This window comes from Vanacampus margaritifer, chromosome 11, assembly GCF_051991255.1.
Source record: "Vanacampus margaritifer isolate UIUO_Vmar chromosome 11, RoL_Vmar_1.0, whole genome shotgun sequence".
NCBI lineage: Eukaryota > Metazoa > Chordata > Actinopteri > Syngnathiformes > Syngnathidae > Vanacampus > Vanacampus margaritifer.
Window position 1 is genome coordinate 19,060,034 of NC_135442.1, and position 14,600 is coordinate 19,074,633.

The window sequence follows — 14,600 nt, forward strand, 5'->3', positions numbered from 1 at the left end:
GAAAACGTTTAAAAAGTATCTATAAAACGTCCCAAAAGAAAAGAAGAAATCCTGAAAATTACCATAAAATGTCCACAAATTGCCAAAAATGTCTCAAATTGATAGCAAAAAAGGCAGAAAAATAGCCATAACATGTCTACAAAAGGAAGAAGAGAGCCAGAAAATTACAATAATATGTCCATAATATTGCCCAAAATGTCAGAAATTTGACAGGTAGGCAGAAAACCTAAAAATAGTAATAATAATAATAGTGATTAAAAAAATAAATAAAATAATAATAATAAGAAACAGATGACAAAAGGTAAGAAAATTTATCTTAAAATTATGGATGCTGCATATGTTTCTTTTGTCACAAAGGTGAAATGTTTTGCGGCTCCAGACAGATTTTTTATTTTTTATTTTTGGCCTAAAATGTCTCTTTTGACAGGAAAGGTTGCTGACGCTGTTAGACAAACTAAACAACATTTTGATGCTGATATCCATTGTTTAATAAAGATTTATTGGCCTTTGCATGCTTATAATTGTAGTACTGTATAGATGTGTGTGTCCAATATAATTTCACATTTCATAAAATGATAGTAGGCCTATACATAATTTTTAATATCTAAATCAAAGTTCTCAAACTCCGGCCCTCAGGGGCCGCTGACACAGTCCAGCATGTTTGTATCCCTCCTCAAACAGACCTGATTCAAAGGATCAGCTCATCAGCAAGCTCTGCAGAAACCTGATAATGATCCTGATTTTTTGATTCAGGTGTGTTGGAGGAGGAAAACCTCTCAAACTCAGGTCGTTGAAGGCCACAGTCCTGCATGATTTAGAGGTTCCCCTCCTCTGACACACCTGAATCAAATTATCTGGATGATTAGTTTTTTTTGCAAATCTTAATTGGATCATTTGAATCAGGTGTGTTGGAACATGGAGACATGGAAAACATGCAGGAATGTGGCCCTCAAAGACCTGAGTTTGAGACCTATGATCTAGCTCAGTCAGTGGTTCTCAAATGAGGGTATGGTACAGCAGATGCGAAGGCACATGTGGCCGTACGTGGGATTTCAAAACATAATTGAAAAGTAGCATTAATGCAAAACAACAGCTTGATCACAACAGTTGTTTCTCAGTGAAGTAATTGTCTCACTAAACGCATAAACATTCAGTTTAGTGTAATGCAATATTCAGTATTGACAGTTGGTAATGTTGTCAGTCTTCTATTTAATTGTTTAATAGATATTTATAGGTGATATATTTTTTGACAGTTTTTGTTTTTATTTAATTAAAGGTGAAGCCACCCCCAAAATGTTCTTTAAACGTTCTTTGGAGCCCCACTAATCTAAACAGTAAACACGGAATTCTGATTAATATTGCGTTTTGAATAAAGCCATAAAATCCACCCTCGGTGGGGGGGGCTCTTTTTGCAACTTGATGCTGACATCACGGTTGCTTAGGGCCCAGATAACGACCAATCATGGCTCACCTCTTTTCTGAAGCTGAGCCGTGATTGGTTGTTGCCTGAGCCTTGAGCAACTGTGATGTCATTTTCAGTCGACAAGTGGCAAAATGAATGCCCCCCTAAGATGGATAAAAACGGGTGAATTTGGTTGCCTACTCATATTCCACAAACACAATATTATGGAGGTAACTATGGTGCAAAACTCACTTGTAAAAAAAGTCTAAATTTGTATCTGTAAAAGTCATGATTTGTACCTGTAAAAAAAATGTGTACCTGTAAAAAAAAAATTGTATCTGTAATAAAAATTTGTACCTGTAAAAAAAAAATTGTATCTGTAATAAAAATTTGTACCTGTAAAAAAAAATGTGTATGTGTAAAAAAAAATGTGTATCTGTAAAAACAAATTTGTACCTGTAAAAGTCATGATTTGTACCTCTACAAAAAAAAAATTGTACCTGTACTGAAAGTGTAAATTTGTATCTGTAAAAGTTGTGATTTGTACTTGTAGAAATGACAACTTGTAGTCAAAGAAGTCGCCACTAGGTGTCACAAGTGGTTTTTCTGCTGCTTTCCAGTGACGTGAGTTTTGCACCAAATGTACCGCGATGATTTACGGCCCGCAATGGGGCAGATTGATTTGTACTGTATTTGTAGAGCGCTGTGATTTGTACTCGTAGAGAAGGGGCGGGCTCTGGTGCAATAGGTGGTTGTTTTGACCAATCAAGTGAGAAGGATTTGAGCGGACTGAAGCGCAAACTCATTGGTTTAGCGAAAGACGGTGGCGGGACTCGCGGAAGGATACAAGCAGGACACATCGTCGCCAACCACATACAATTAAGAAGACTACAGTCTCTTTTGGTTTCTGGTATTACAAGGTAAGTATTATGTTACTTCATCATTCTTTCAAATATTGTTGTTTAAACGCTGGTCATCCAACCAGTTTTTTATGATTAGCATCACATATTTCGCTTTCTAGCTAGCTGGCATTTGATTTCATGCTAAAGCAGTCTAGTCGTTATCGTCATTTCTGGCGCAACGGACTTAATTGCATCTCATGCTTTGGAATACTGTGGCTATATGACAACAATGAACAGCTAAACTACTTCATTATATGCCAAGAATGGTGCAGTGCGCTGCTCCCCTGTGTTGGTTAAAATTGTTATTTATTGTATTAAGTTAGCTGGCTAACAAACGAATTCATGTCGCTGACATATGCGCCTTTGACAGGTACTGCAGGGAAGATGCACCGAATCGATGTTATGTATGTACACATTTGACTCCATAGTGTACTTTATCTTGTTTTGCCTTCTAGAAAAATGACCGATCAGAGCAACAGCTCTTCGCTGCAGCAGCAGGTGAGCGGAATATCGCTACTGTCTTGACATTAATGTTTTTTTTTTGTTAAGTGGGTGGTCGACATATAGTTCACCAGTATGGCAAGCCCTTTGAGCATTTATTCCATATCCTTGATATCAGACAGTAGTGTTTCTCACTAGTGCAGTCTTTGCCAGCACTAGTTGGACAATTAGCCACACTAGCTATGCACTTTGTCATACTAGTTGCACAGAAACTCTGACTAGTCACTCATTTTCAGCAACATGTTAATTAGTCAAACGTGAATTCTTCTCACTAGTGACATGTGTCCTATGATTTCCTTGCACTAGTTAGGCTGTGAGAGCTGAAACATCCACTAGTTAACTAGTGAAAGAAAAAACACTGACAAGTTAACAAGTGAACGGTTCTTGAAGTCTACATGTTGAACTAGTGACACGCAATTGTTTTACTAGTTAACTAGTGATGCCCCAAATATCCACTTGTTACACTAGTGAGACATTTTGACTGAACTAGGTCAACTAGTGAGGTCCAAAACGTTCACTAGTAGAACTAGTGGATGCCAACATGCTCATTAGTAAACTAGTTACACTCCAAAAATTAATGAGGAGGTGGGGCCGACGTGCGTCCAGGATTCCTATTGGCTCTGCAGTTAAAATACACCAATCAAGATTCAGATTTTGTCATTATCCCACCCCCTTTAATTGCACGTTTTACACTAGTTTACAAGTTGTCCTGAGGAATTGGAGCTTGTTAGCATGTGGATGCTTATTACGGATACATGTTAACTAGTGAATGCAGAAACCCAGACTACACAACTACTTGCATCTATTTGGACCTTACAAGCTAACTAGTGAGGCTCAAAATGTTCACTAGTTAACTGGTAAATGCAGAGATATCCACTAGTTACACAAGTTGGGGTCTTTATGATGCCACTTGCTAACTAGTGAAACACGTGTTTTCCTACAAGTAAACTATCTGCGTACAGAGTGAGTAACTAGTAAACTAGTGACACATATTTTCTGATCACTAGTTTACTAGTAGAAGGTATTTTGTCTCACGTGTCGGCCTCAAGACTGAACTTGTACAGACTTTGACTGTGCAAGTTTCACACAAATGCTCACAAGCTGGCATGTGCACACAACTACTTAACCAGTGAAAATAATTACATTTTACTTGTTGACATGTTTGCCAGTTACAACACTTCACAAGTTCACTAGTTGTGCGCACATGTCAGCTAGTAAGCATTTTTGTTAAACTAGTATGATGTAAAAGACGCCTATTATACTAGAAACATCAACTAGTGCAACAAAATTCACTACATGTTAGATATTTGTTGTACTCGTTGGGCACAGTTGCTTACCAGTGCTACATAAGGGTCCACTAGTTAAAAGACATGCCCAACATGTAGGAAAAATGTCTAACGTGTTCTGTCAAATCTTGTACAAGTTCATTTCTTGGTCTGACTTGTGAAAGAAAATGCCTTCCACTAGTTAACTAGTTAAATAAACATCAGTGTCACTTTTTAACTAGTGACTCAGTCCGGATGTTTAGCTTGCAAGAGAGAAATCAAGTGATTCACTAGTTAACAAGTGAGGTCAAAACGAGCCCAACTAGTGCCACAAGTGGGTATATTTGCGTTTACTTGTTCACTAGATCACATTTTGTACCTCACTAGTCAGCTAGTAAGGTTGTGAAGATCCCAACTAGTGTAACTAGTGGACATTCTATGCCTTCCTAGTTAACTAGTAATCAATTTTAAACCTTACAAGTGAACCACTAAGGTAAGAAAAAACGCAACTGGTGATACCAGTGGACATTTGGCCCTTACATGTCAACATGCAAAATGCAACAATAGACCATAGACGTCTTGAATGCGACTCAAACGCCAACACGTTCACTAGTGGACTGCATGCAAATGTAGCAGGCGGGACAAGAACTTTGATTGGTCGGTATTCAAATTAGATGTCTTGAAGCTTTAACCCTTAAGTGCCTGGACCGCAATAAATGTAAAGAAAATCAACTGTATTTACAAAAAAACAAACAAAACAACAACAACACATGCTTAATTCATCTCGCCCCTACCAGTAAACTAAATAAGCATTATGGCTGTTTTCAGTTTGTTTTATTTTTAAATAACTGGATAAGTACTTTTGCACTGTATTGATACAGTGCAGTATACAGGCATGGACAAAGAGTGACCAGTGGGTGGCAGTATGCGTATCCAACAAAGTTATTTGGCGGGCCTCCTGCTGATTGCTGACATGAGCGGGTCTTCACCTGAATCTGCCTCAGAAAGTGGATTTGATGAAGTTATTAGTCGCGTCTGGAATGCACTAGATGTTGCAAGACGAGAACTGGCGGCGCAGATGAATGGAAACAACTTATTGCGAGCCACAAGGAACACATTTCGGAGACGCAGAAGAGCACGCACGACGACGACGACGACGACAGGTTGGCTAACTTTTTCACATGGCTAATTCAATTAGTGCTACTTACAGCTAGCCGGCTAGCTACTCTAAGACTGTCTGTCAATTAGGGGTGGGTGATATTGCCTAAAAATAATGGCACGATATTTCAAAGAAATTTGCGGTGACGGTGTTTTAGGGGCAAAAAAAGCAGTCTTGAGCCATGGAACTGATTCTTTAGTGGACCAGTATTTGATTAATTTGCAACATTTGGCGTGAAAAAAAAGTGTTCTTTTGAAAATTCTTGAGCACATGTTTAAGAATGTTCATCGCCCACCCCAGATGGTCGTCACGGAACTTAAATGTATTTATTTTTTACCCCACGTCCCATAATCTACTGTATTTGTATAGTTTCATGATGAGATTACGATACCCCATTTTGCCGAATGTGCTACTGATAATTGCATCTCATTAACACATTCTTATTAATACAGGAACAAATGCAATCTGGAGAGTAAGGCTCTTTCTGTTGCCAAATGCTGATCATCTCGCTGTTCCATCGGCTTCACAATCCTGTCAACTAACCAGAATTGGTTTGGGTAATGCACACATTATTGATTTGCACAGTGAGATTGCATTTGTGTTTTATTTTTTGTGTATGCAGAAAATCTATGTGTATTATTGCTTCGTTGGTTGTGCAGTATTGTAGCGTAAAAACAAAACAAAAAGTAAGTGCTTTTTAAAAAAATATATTAACTACATTCTGGCAGCTTTATGCCAGTGACGTTTTTATCATGAGGTATCCTCTTGCACAAACACAGACATAACAAACTTTTGCATACACGCATTATAACAAATCAAATTATAAATAAAAAATAGCACAATTAGATAGATAGACAGATTTAAAAAATGTATAAACTTGTTGAACCAGTACTGAAATAATATTGTTAGATTTTTTTTTAAAATTATTATTGTTTTCCAGGGACCCCAAGTCAGCAGCTGGGATGGCTTCCAGCATGTCTGCAACCCTAGTGAGCATAAGCAGTTCGGAAGTTTAATTAATTTCTTTTTTTTGTTTTCCTAGACTCCTGATGATAGAGGTACAGACCTCTCTTGGAATTTTTGAGGGAAAGGCCGGTCAGGTCTTTCTTAGTTATGACCAAAAAGCTCTTGACCAGCAAAAATATTTCAGAGGTGGCAAACTTATTGCTTGGTCAGTTGCTCATGGTGGTCCATGCATCAAGGCCCTGGATCCTTGCCTCTTTCAGTTGATGTGCGGCCAGGAGCCAGCACTGGAGCAGTTTGACTGGAATGTGTTGCCTGACCCAGATGTGCAAAGCAAAGTCATGAGGGTACTTAACGGTTATCATGTAAACATGTATTGAGATTTGTAAAAAATAATAATAATAATAATAAATCTGCCACCAGTTGTTGCATTTAATTCTATGGGTGGAAAAAAAATCAAAGGTCAATCTGAGACTGAGCAGCATTGTTCCCGCTCATGTTTCTCTCTAAGATTCAACAGTGCAAGACAACCGAGGACATGACAACACTCCGCCATGACTTAGGGGACTGGATTTCTGAGTGTGGCATCCCAGGAATATTCAATGCTCATGTTGAAGACATACCAAAAATCTATGCATATGTGGTAAAGCACTACATCTTTCTCAGGTAAAAACATATGCAAAGTAAACAAGATTCACATCTTTAAACACTATGAAACAGTGCCACTCCAAAACATGAATTTACAGTATACTACTACTTACAAAATGATGTGTCTATATTAAACTGACCCTGCCTTTAGTAGCTTATATTTTGAAATTTTAAACATAAATAAAATAATATTGGACTGCAATTTTTTTGGGAATCAATAACTAATATACATACTTTTTTTGGGACAGTTTGATGGTACAGTATCAACAATAATACAACCGCGTGTCACAAATTACCAATAAAAAAATTATAATGTTACTGTTACAAATTACAGAGACAGACACAATCTCCCAGAAGAGCAACAGTTGGACATTTGTTTGTCATTTACAAAAGTAGAGAGCGATGTAATTAAATTTTTTAAAGGTTCAAGTATAGGGACTTTGTTTTCTTTCTGTCCTGGTCATGAATGCTAAAATGCCAAGCCAATATAAACAGATAATTATGACGTAAAAATAAAGTTATTACATACAAACAATACAGTCATGAATTTTGGCCCAGTTATTCATTCTTTTTTTTTAATGTTCCAAATGCATGGTTTCTTTCTGTTGTCTTATAGATCATATACACCAGTTCACAGAGGGAATGAACGCATTCGGAAAGTTGTGGGACATTGTCAAGCAAAACTGGATTGCCTTCTTGCCTTTGTTCACCAACATGCATGAACCTCTGTCAAAGGCAGCCTTCAAAGCCCTCCTCACTTATAATTACAGTAGCAGAGGAACCAACCATCGGCAGGCAGAGGAGGACACCATCTACAGCTGGGAAATGATTTTAAATATGATTGAAGGTATCTTAAGCATTTGTAGCACCAAATATACAATATAATGCCCTACACAAACAAAATGTCATGCTTAAAATATACTTTGATATACCACAAATTGTTATTGTGAGATGTTTTGCCATTTGAAGACAGTGCACATACCAAAACGAGTGCTTACAAAATGTAATTTAATCAAATATAACTTTATTTTCATGTATGTTCACATACCTTACATTGCTTACACAAGGCCAATGTGAAATACAATATATACAGTCCAGATCTTAAATTTGACTTTATAAACAAATAGCAGGCATTGGGCCAAAACCTCTTAAGTCACAATTTTGTAAATTTAATATTTTTTATAAAAAAAAATCACTACTATTGGTCAATCCACACGTGTGGGTGTTATTTTTACAAATTGTTGATCAACCTCAAGTCTTAAAAATGGCTAGCTAACTCTCTATTGTGATGCAATGCTAGTAGTTGTACAAACATGCTATTTTGGAGTTAAAAGGTTTTGGCTCTATGCCAGCAAAATGCAGATGTCACTTTTTTCCCCCTTTTTTCACGGCAGACAAAACAACTCAAATGAGATTCGAAGACCTCCTGATTTTTATCACTGGAGCAGATGAAGTTCCTGCACTTGGCTTTCAGAGCAAACTCTGCATCGGCTTCTACGAACAACAATGAGGGCATGCGCCGTTTGCCCTATGCATCAACTTGCATGATGTGCTTGTACCTGCCAAGAGGTGTTACTCAGGAGGACGAACTGCATCGGATGCTTTCCCGGGCAATAGAAGAAAGACTCTTTCGGTTTTGGAAAGGTGTAATCATTGTCAGTCAGGCAGTGGGCTACATTTATGTTCTGTCAAAAATGTTTTGCCTCCTCCGTTCCTGAGGTGGTGCAGGCCCACAAGGATCTGTCTCAGAGTCTGTTCCACATTAACTGTTTTTAACTGAACTGCAAATGGCTATTGTTGATAGGAAAATTAATATGCAGTTTTTGTTTATATAAATAAAAGAGAAACTGCTTGGCACAAGAATGTATTTTTATTTGTGACATTAACAAATGTAATGTCTATTTGGACCAATCTGCACCTTCCTTGATTGCCCACTAGACCGCAACTTTGAGAGCCTGCAAGAAGATGTCCTGACCAGATTTGAAGGAATAAGAGGTTGGATTTATTTGCTGTAGTGCAGCAAGTCTTTCCTCTGACAAAGAGCATTGGATGGCACATACGATGATTCCGTGCACTGTTCACTGCCATGGTCCAAAGGGAGGGGCTCTTCATATTGATGAATCTGGAATATCTAATGAATTAATTAAAGCTACAATAACTCCCAAGAAAATGAAAATTTACGGATATAAAGATTTATAAAGGTCACAATATACTTTCTTTTCCCCAAATTAGCATCTGTCAAAAGGTCGGAAGTTATCACAGTGGATTAAAAATAAAAATCTTGGATGATGTTTTACACAAAATTATATACACTACTCACAAAAAGTTTGGGATATTTGGCTTTTGGGTGAAATTTCAGGACAAGCCTAAAATGCATTCAAACCTTCACAGGTTAACTTAATGTGATCTTTCCTATGCTTTTGAATGCACATGTTCAACTGTCAAATGTTTCAGTACTTTTTGCACAAGTTTTTGTTCTCTGAGAAGGAGCTTAATGGCGAAATTCACAAACGACATTGCTCCAGCTCATGGAGGTGGCATCGTCACGGAACGGCTGTTGGGACTGGTGTACCTCAAATGGAAAGGCCTGCACTTTCTCCAGACCTGAATCCTATTGAAAAGCTGTGGGATCAGTAGAGTCGCCGTATTGAGGCTGGAGACTCCAAAACCTCAATGCCCTTCAATTAGAGTGGGATGCCATGCCTCAGCAGACAATGAGTCGACTTGAGAACAGCATGAGATGTCGTTGTCAAGCTGTAATTAATGCTCAAGGGCACATGGTGAATTATTGAGACGTTAAAATTTCTGGTAGTGGGGTACCCACCATTGTTGTTATTTTTTGTTTCAATCAATTGTTTGAGATGAGGAAATCACCAGTGCATCGTTCTACTTAGAGAGGGATTCCAGTGTGGTGGAACCACTCAAAATGTCCTACATTTATGTATTGATATCATTGTAGCTTGAACTTTTTACATTTTCCATAAATTTCACCTGAAAGACAAATATCCCTAACTTTTTGTGAGTAGTGTATATATAATTATTCAAACCCCTCGGCAAATTTTTAATATGTGGACATTTTAGCATGACAAAATGCCAAAACACACAGCAAAGTGGTTAAGAAACGGTTTGCAGACAAAAAACGTTTTGCCCATAGAATCCAAACTTGAATTCAGTTGAAAATCTGCAAAGGCAACTAAAAATCAGTGTGAGGACAAGAAGAGCTCGACGCTAAAAATGAATAGGCAAAAATATCAGCCGAGTCATGCAAAAAGCTGATCAGCAACTATAGGATGTGTTTCATTTGTTGTAATAGCCAATAAAGGCTTTTTCTATTGATTTTTCAGAAGGGTAAGAATAATTTTGGATGTGCCACGTTCTGTTTGAATATATGTATATGCTTTATTCTCGTGACTGGTTACTTTGTAGATTCTCAATGAAGGCATCAAAACTATGTATGAACTGATGTGGAGTTATGTACTTAAAAAAAGGGTGAAATAACTGAAAAAATGTTTTATATTAGATATTCTTTCAAATAGCCATCCTTTGCTCTGGTTTCTTTTCTGCATACTCTTACCTCTGGAAACTCCTTAAAGACTATTGGAAAACCATTTCAGGTGACTACCTTTTGAAGCTCATCGAGAGAATGCCAAGAATGTGCAAAAAAGTAATCAGAGAAAAGGGTGTCTTTTTATTTGTGTTTATTTTATTATTTTTACATAACTCCACATGTGTTTGTTAGTTGTGAGAATCTACAATGTATATGGTCATGAAAAATAATCAAATGTATTGAGTGAGAAGGTGTGTCCAAACTTTTGGCCTGTATTGTATATATATGTTTTAAAATACCTGTGCCATTATATATGTAATGTCATCCTAACAGGAATTGGTTGTTAACTGACGACATTTCGACAAGCTTATATTCTTTAAGCTGGAGCATATCCTACCTGCTTTGAGCGAGTGCTGTGGTCCAGGACTAGCCAGTAAATCACATGAAAGAAATTTGGTTGGATACCTGGGTTGGTGTAGTGTCCTGTAGAACTGGCCCGGTCCTAGGATAACAAACTTTTAATTTTTAAGGATTTATTGAAATCAGCAGTAATAGTCTAAATTTCAAATGACTTTTATTTTAAAATGTAACATCAGATTTTGGTCAAAGTGCTTTTTTCGTTGAACACCTGGGGTGGTGCAGTGTCCTGTAGAACTGGTCCGGTCCTGGCCACAAACCTTGACTTTTTTAATGATTTTTCTTTTTCAACCGTAAACCAGGTGTTGAGTAGCTTTTATTTTGAAGGTGGTCAACGCAGGGGCTTTTCGGTATGTTACTGTAATGCACAGTATGGGCTCTTTGCACAAATCAATAAAAGCTTACTTGTTAACATGTAAGCTCAATGTAAGCTTACATGTTAACATGTACACTCAATAAAAGCTTACTTGTTAACATGTAAGCTCAATGTAAGCTTACATGTTAACATGTACACTCAATAAAAGCTTACATGTTAACATGTACGCTCAATAAAAGCTTACTTGTTAACATGTAAGCTCAATGTAAGCTTATTTGTACACTCAATGTAAGCTTACATGTTAACATGTACGCTCAATAAAAGCTTACTTGTTAACATGTAAGCTCAATGTAAGCTTATTTGTACACTCAATGTAAGCTTACATGTTAACATGTACGCTCAATAAAAGCTTACTTGTTAACATGTAAGCTCAATGTAAGCTTACTTGTTAACATGTATGCTCAATAAAGGCTTACTTGTTAACATGTAAGCTCAATGTAAGCTTACTTGTTAACATGTACACAATGTAAGCTTACTTGTACACTCAATGTAAGCTTACATGTTAACATGTACACTCAATAAAAGCTTACATGTTAACATGTACACTCAATAAAAGCTTACATGTTAACATGTACACTCAATAAAAGCTTACATGTTAACATGTACGCTCAATAAAAGCTTACTTGTTAACATGTAACTTGCACGGTGTGCATGTTGACATCCTCGTGTGCATGTTGACATGCTGCCCTCTAGTGGACATTTTAAGGAATAAAGATAACAATTAACTTTGAACACTTATTCGTCCAGACGTGTTCTTACTCCGCTTACATTACCCAGGATGCACCAGACAAGATCTGCGTGACTTCGGACAACCAATCAGCCAATCATGATGCATTTGCTACCACCACCAGTTTGAACAGATTTAACAACAAATGACCATTCAAATCCTCAAGAAGGGCAAATTTATTTCAGAACTGTTGCACTGGATTGCTTTTTATTTAGTATAGCATATAAAGTGGTAAATGACTGCTCTGTGTTGATTTTGAATAGATGCAAGGGGCAGTAAATGACTGTGGAAGCTCAAATTCAGGCTTTACAGGGTTAAAATTTTCCTGGGTTGAGCTCTGATCAGAGAGCCAATAGGAGTTACCCACTTATGGCATTGTCCGGCCTCCTGATTAGCATTTAGCGTAACTAGTGCCACTAGTGAGCAATTTGTTTTTCACTTGTTCAACTAGTGAACATTTGGGCATCATAGCTACCTAACAAATTCAAAAGACTGTAACGCTAGTTGACTAGTGAGCATGTTGGCATCCACTAGTTCTACTAGTGAACATTTTAGACCTCACTAGTTGAACTAGTTCAGTCAAAATGTCTCACTAGTGTAACTAGTGAAAATTTTGGGCATTACTAGTTTACTAGTAAAAACGTTTGAGTGTCACTAGTTCAACATGTAGTCTTTAAGAGGCTTTCACTAGCTAACATGTCAGTGTTTTGTCATTCACTAGTTAACAAGTAGGTATTTCAGCTCTCACAAGTAAGCTAGTGCAGCAAATCAGAGGTAACTAGTTAACAAGTTAGAATAATTCACGGTCAACTAGTAAACATGTTAGAGCTTTTGTGCCTTACTAGTTAACTAGTAAGACTTTGAACATTACTTGTTTGGTCCACTGGGCAACTAGTGCATAAAAAAGCCGACTAGCTGCGACTTTGGCACTACATGCATGCTTATATGTGTCACTAGTTAGACTTGTGTCACCACTAGTTGGATTAAAGTCGCACAAGTTGCAGAAAATGGGTGACATGTCAGTGTTTTTGTACAAGTAGTACGACAAAGCGCATAACTAGTATGGCTGAATGTCCACCTAGTTCTGACAAAGAGTGCACTAGTTAGGAAACACTACTGTCTGATATCAAGGATATGGAATAAATGCAAAGTTGTGAGCCTGATGTAGTTTAATTTAGGGGAGTTACCGGTAGCAAGTTTATATGTATAGCATATATATGGTATATATATATATATATATATATATATAATAGTTACATAACTAATGGACTAATGAGAGTTTCCATTTTTAATATTAATTGATCAGTTATGATGCCGTACTACTACTACTGTTACACTAAACAGTACAAGCATTTCGAATAACCCAACCAACCTTTAAAAAAAAAAACTGGCCTTTTGTAAATAATTCAGGAAAATGAGACGTCATCCCTTGATTGTGTCATTTGACAAATACCTCAGGCGTAGGTGGTATCACTTTCTTAGATGTGGTAATCATGAGCCAGTGTAATTAAGTAGGGGTGTGAATTGCCTAGTACGTGGCGATTTGATCCGTATCATGATTCATAGGTCACGATTCTATTCAATACCAATTAATCCTGATACAAATCTATAAGTTGTTTATTGCGTGTGTTTGTTTGTTTTTAACTCAAATTTAGAAAATACTCATCAGTAAACTTGTACGTGTACACTGTAAGATTAGTATGAACATTTATTTCTTTACTAATACTAAACTTCAGGCTCATAACTGTGAGCCACTGTATTTAACAAACAATCTGTTGAAATCTGTTTGATGTTTGAACAGCATTGAAATAAAATATTAAGGCTTAATGTCCATTAATATAACATTATTCCATGTTTAACGTATGAACCCTAACCCTAAAGTAAGACGTTTGGTTGAATATCTCCATTAAAAAAATTTGGGTTTAAGAATAGATTCGGCCGCATATCAAATTGATTCAAGAATTGTGCTGTGCGCTGTAATTTCGTGATATATTGCTGAATCTTTTTTTTTAACACCCATATAATTAAGTCATTAGTATCAAACACTTCACAAAAAAGAACAGACATACTGCAACAAAATATTTACTGTATATTAAATCTGAAATATGATATACTATCCAGTATAATAAACAATGCAATATTAGTTTAGGATTATTTACAGTCCAGCTGGTTTTCAAACCTGAACATCAAGAAGCTATATGACTTCCTTAGAGGATCTATCGGCGGACCCGTTACTTAAGCTGACCCATGAAATCTTTTCAGTGGTCCATCCTTGTTCCAAGATGTGTCTTTAAAACAATTTACTCCCTCCTTAAAACGGCTGCATAAGAACATCTTTTGAGTTGCTTCCAAAGATTTGAGGGACAACTTGGAGCTCCTAGTTGTATGTTTCAATTAAGACAATCGAGATGAGCCTTTTTGTGTGATTTGTAGTGCTGTAGTTGGTTGTTTCCCCCTCTTTTTTGGGAATGTCTTGTATTTGATCCATTAAACAATTATTTAATTAATGTATCTTTTCATTTTTCAGCTGTTCTTCACATGTGACAACACATCCTTTTAGTCACTCAAAAATCTCATGTTCCAGCTGTCTAATTGCTGTATGTAGCCTTCACATATCTCTATATTTTCAGAATACACAAAATGTGGAATCAGCAGTCCGTGTGCTGCGAGACTGCTTAAGTCATCAGCTTGGA

General features: G+C 37.0%; 2 long non-coding RNA genes across 2 annotated transcripts; both read left to right on the forward strand.

Annotated features, from left to right (window-relative positions):
* The first annotated feature begins 2,244 nt into the window (after positions 1–2,244).
* Positions 2,245–14,492, forward strand: LOC144060777 (uncharacterized). The gene is made up of 3 exons (XR_013296008.1): positions 2,245–2,322; positions 2,760–2,802; positions 14,435–14,492. It is a non-coding gene; the product is annotated as an uncharacterized LOC144060777 (long non-coding RNA).
* On the forward strand, positions 5,681–8,606 carry LOC144060775 (uncharacterized). The gene is made up of 5 exons (XR_013296007.1): positions 5,681–5,786; positions 6,272–6,539; positions 6,704–6,858; positions 7,457–7,687; positions 8,235–8,606. It is a non-coding gene; the product is annotated as an uncharacterized LOC144060775 (long non-coding RNA).
* Positions 14,493–14,600: the final 108 nt, after the last annotated feature.